Source organism: Mastomys coucha, unplaced genomic scaffold, assembly GCF_008632895.1.
Source record: "Mastomys coucha isolate ucsf_1 unplaced genomic scaffold, UCSF_Mcou_1 pScaffold13, whole genome shotgun sequence".
Taxonomy (NCBI): Eukaryota; Metazoa; Chordata; class Mammalia; order Rodentia; family Muridae; genus Mastomys; species Mastomys coucha.
This window is the reverse complement of record NW_022196895.1, coordinates 38,048,870-38,053,645: the sequence shown is the minus strand read 5'-3', so window position 1 is coordinate 38,053,645 and position 4,776 is coordinate 38,048,870. Positions and strand designations below refer to the sequence as shown.

At 44.4% G+C, this 4,776-nt stretch overlaps 1 long non-coding RNA gene across 1 annotated transcript; it reads left to right on the top strand.

The window, feature by feature from the left end:
- Positions 1–293: 293 nt before the first annotated feature.
- LOC116087610 lies at positions 294–4,218 on the top strand. Its single transcript, XR_004117512.1, has 3 exons — positions 294–459; positions 841–923; positions 3,887–4,218. It is a non-coding gene; the product is annotated as an uncharacterized LOC116087610 (long non-coding RNA).
- Positions 4,219–4,776: the final 558 nt, after the last annotated feature.

The window sequence follows — 4,776 nt, the reverse complement described above, 5'->3', positions numbered from 1 at the left end:
CGATGGTGGAGATTTTACCACCCGCTCTAAGGTCTCCTTACCAGGGGTTCTTTAGAAGACCAAGGGAACCAGGGAGGGAAAGGAGGAAGATGAACTGCAAAAAGGGCAGGTCACAGAGACAGCTGCTTATGTAGGCAGCACCTCCAAACTCACTCTCTTTCCTCTGAATAAATCATGTGGGAAGTCCCTACCCTGCAAGGAGAGGAGTGACTGGCCCCGCCCGTTTCGATAAGATCTCTTTAGCAACCTACCCTGGTGGTTGCTCTAGTATTTCAACCACACAGACACTTCAAACTGCTTTGAGCCCAACCAGCTCCGTCAGTTCCTAAAATGTCTCCGATCTGCAGTTAGTTATTTCATTTCCTATAGTCCTTCCTTACGATGCTTCTGAAACCAGATTACTTCTGACAGCCACACAGACTGGGACCTCTCTGAGGACAGCAAATGAGTCTCTCACAGGTAGGTTTCCTATTGTCCAACAAGCAGGAAGTGTTTGCCTACTGTAATTCCATGAGTCCATCCTTGGTTTTAAAGGTCATTCGCACTAAATGCGTGTCTTTGAGCTGGGCCACTGGCTATCCACATGAAGGTTCCGTCTTCTCTGACAAAATGAGAAGTTTCAGAAAGCTATATTTACTCAACATGAAGGTCTAAGACTGTTTTCTGCATTTGGGAGTATTAGACAACATGTATTATATGAGGTGGTAGTGATCCAGTGGCCTGTGTTGACCGGGAGGGCATCACCTGTCCTTCTGTAGGCCCTCACCTCCAACCTGGATGACAGAAGCCACTCCTGAGAATGTCGCTTGCCCTGTCTGCGCCCACTCTCCTCTTTTCCAGGACCGGTTGTTCGAGATCAGTTTTTCTCAACCTGTAGTCACAACCCCTTCACAGAGGTCGCCTAAGACCATTGGAAAACACAGGTATTTGCATTACAATTCATGATAGTAGCAAAACTGCAGTTATGAAGTAGCTACAAAAACAATTTTATAGTTAGGGGGTCACTGCAACATGAAGAACTGTATTTTTTTTTTTAAGATTTATTTTATGTAGATCAGTACATTGTAGCTGTCTTTACACACACCAGAAGAGGGCATTGGATCTCATTACAGATGGTTGTGAGCTGACCATGTGATTGCTGGGAATTGAACTCAGGACCTCTGGTAGAGCAGCCAGAGGACCTGTATTAAAGAGTTGCAGCATTAGGAAGGTTGAGAACTACTGCTCTAACCGGTTGGATTCTGGCTAAAGTGACATTTCCTCCAGGATCTAGAGGCTGTCAAGAAACACAAGCTCTGAAGCCCAGCACACCATCCTAAAGTGGACCCTAGAACAGGAAAAGGCCATTACAAAGCAGATAAAACCAGTGTTGCCCTTTGAGGTGTTCTGGTAGTGATGAAAGTCCGTCGCTAGGAGACCTAGCAGCAGGGATGTAGGAAGTGTGTGATCTACTTTTGTCACTTTCCTAATAGCCTTAACTTGTCCCAAACTTAAAGTTTAATATTTAAAAAGACAGACACTAGGCTGGTAGGTGGTGGCACACACCTCTAATCCCACCTAGCACTTGGGAAGTAGTGACAGGCAGATCTCTATGGGTTTAAGGCAGCAAAACCAGGACGACACAGAGAAACCTTGTCTTGAAAAGCCAAAACAAAACAAAACAAAACAAAACACACCATCAACATGTGTGTTCAGTGTTCAATGATCTGCATTCAATGTGGCCAAAGTTGTGTTTTAAAGATACAATCAGAGTCTGTCATTGCTGGGCTGGATGTAACCAACTCAGGGGCAACAGCAGAGTGCTTGCTTGTAATGTTCAAGGCCCCTGAGTGTCACCCCCAGCTTAAAAACAAAACAAAATAATCCAAGGACTTATAAGCATCCTTTCTGGGTAGCAGTTTTGAACTCAGCCCTCACTTATGCTAGAGAAGTTGCTAGAGATATGAGCTACATATCTAGGCCTCCTTTTAAGTTCTGTGTTGAAACAGAGTCTAAGTTGCTAAGACTAGCCTTGAACTTTGATCCTATGACATCAGCCTCCCAAGTAGCTGGGATTACAAGCCTGGCATCAGAAACCTCCAATGCTTCCCATGGCTCTGTGGATAAAAACCCCCAAACTGTGCCAGGCCAAATAACTGGTCATGTTTACAGCTGACCTCATCTCCTATCTGTCTACTTGGTCTGTCTACTTTGGTCACAAACTAGCCTTCCTACAGGGCTTTTCTTCTGTCCAGAGCATGCATCTGCTTGAGGCCATTCTTCAGGCTCTGTCTGGAGTCCTCTTCCTTGTTTTATTTTGCTCATAGCCACATCAGGGCTCTTCTGTATCTTTGCTGCTGTTTGTCCTACAGCAGGTCCCCTGCCCTTCTAACACCATGTCATACCTTCCTCTGAGTTGTAGCCTTCAAACACTTAACACCAGGCATAGAATTATTATGTTACTCATTTGCTTGTTCTTTGTTTGGGTCTCCTTACTCTCTAGGATGTCAGCTCCAGGAGAGCACAAGTCTTAGTTCCACTTCTGCTGTCTGTATCTAGTGTGGCTTCTGGATCCACACAGGGTTCTACACTTACTGGCCTGAGTGGATAAAAGAAGAGATATTCTATCAGGAAGCCTCATTATACCTGTGTGGGGTCAGGAGCCCTCTCTTTCAGTGTCTGACTGGCTGGCACTTCTCCATCTGCACAGAACTTGTTCCAAGGATTCTAGCTGCCAGCTGACTTGTCTCCTTAAGCTATGGGGGAGGTGGAATGATTCACTTAACTTTGGCTTCTTGGAGCTGATGATACTTGGCTGGAGCTGGCCATCACCATGATGGAGCTCTCTAGAATCAGGGTTAGAACTTTGGGCACTTGCTACTTTAGAGGCAAGTTATGGACCGCTTTCTTCATGTTTGCCTTGTAACAGTGCTATCATGCCAGAACATGGTCTATAAAAACTATACTTTTAGTTTAAAGTGAGTTTATTAAGTAAATAAGAAGGTAAAGTGAAAAAAATATAGAAAGTAATAAATAGATCAGATAGATCCATAGATGGTGGATGATAGATGATAGATAGATAATGAGATCTATCTATCTATCTATCTATCTATCTATCTATCTATCTATCTATCTATCTATCAAATTGAGTGTAGAAACTATCCAGCAGAAATGGACTTGGAAAACTCACTGCTTAGGAGGAACAGAGCATCCTCTTGAGTGTGGCTTTCACAAGAAAGAGCAGATTAACAAGAGAGAGCCATAAAAACCATTAAAGCTGGCCTCACAACATCCCACAGAAAACGGACCAGGGAACTTGAAGCAGCCGATGGGAGCTCCTGGTTGAGCTTTCTCTCCATGGATCCATTTCCCAAGGCTGTCCTTTCAGCTTCTCTTTCCCATGGTAAACACATCTCTACTGTGGGATAAGCAATAGCAACTTCTGTTCAGTGAATGGTTTCTGTTCAGTGGTTCTAAGCGCTCTTATCCTTGAGCTGTTCTGGTCCCCCGCTGTCACAAAGTTTGGAGGACAGCCCATCTCCAGACAAGAGGCACTGAAATATCCTTTAAGACAAGCATGCTTCCATATGAAATAGGGGGGCCAACCCCTCTTCCAAAGCAAGCTAGTCAGTGAGCTCAAACCATGTTGGACAACTTACTAAGAATGTTTATCACATGGGACCGAGCATTCAGTCATGGTCAGCATCTGCCTCTAGAACTAGCAAGAATTGGGGTGGAAGAAAGTAGTTTGGTTATGGGATGAGAAATAAATGTCAAAATTCAGCCAGTATCACAGAGTGGACCCCCAGGAAGGGCAAGCCCAGGGACTTGAGACCATCCTACTTTGGCTTTGAGTCAGTTCTTCCTATGTTTTCTTCACATGTCCCTTTCTTCCTTGTGCTTCCAGAGTGCAGACCGGAGGATCTCAGTCAGCCATGCTGCAATGTATGGGCAACACAGGGGTGACACCCAACCCCTTCTTCTGTTGGGCACCCAATCTGTATTGTCTCTGATTTGGTGCAGAAAACAGAACCGAGGAGAAACTATGCAGCAGCCAGAGTTAGAGCAAAGCCGTAGAGAAGATGCTAATTGTGGGAGGTGATGGATGTGTTATTGTCGCCGTGGCAACCAGTACATAGCATGTAGTCAGCCCACTGTACGCCCTGGATATGTAAAATTTTTGTCAAATGAACATCTCCGAATAAAATCCTATTTTCGTAAAATGTAAACAAAAAGCAATACGACATGTTTGAGTGTTCCTCTCTAAACGCTCTACAACATTACAGAACGGAATGGTGGTTACTAGAGACTGGAAGGGGAAGGAGTTGGAGTGGGGGGGGGTGTTGGACAAAGAGTACCTAAACACAGATAGAAATATATTCTCATGTTCTGTGGCTTGGCAAAATGACTGTTCAGGCTCACTATGTGGTTTGTAAAGAACCAGAAGAGGGACGTTCAAAGAAAGGACACGTGTAGGGAGACAGTGATGCTAGCTACTTTGGTTGTGTCATTCCACGTGATAGCTACACATCAAATTACTGCAGTGCACCTTGTAAATAAGTGCCATTAGTATGTGTTCATTTGAAAAAGGGAAGAAAGTAAGGAGCTTTTTTTAAATGCAAATTGTATTTTTTAAAATTTTGTTTTGTTTTTTTATTAGATATTTTCTTTACATTTCAAATGTTCTCCCCTTTCCTGATTTCCCCTCCAAAACCTCCTCTATTCCCTCCCCCCCTTCCTGCTCACCAGCCCACCCTCTCCTGTTTCCTGGCCCCGGCATTCCCCTACACTGGGGCA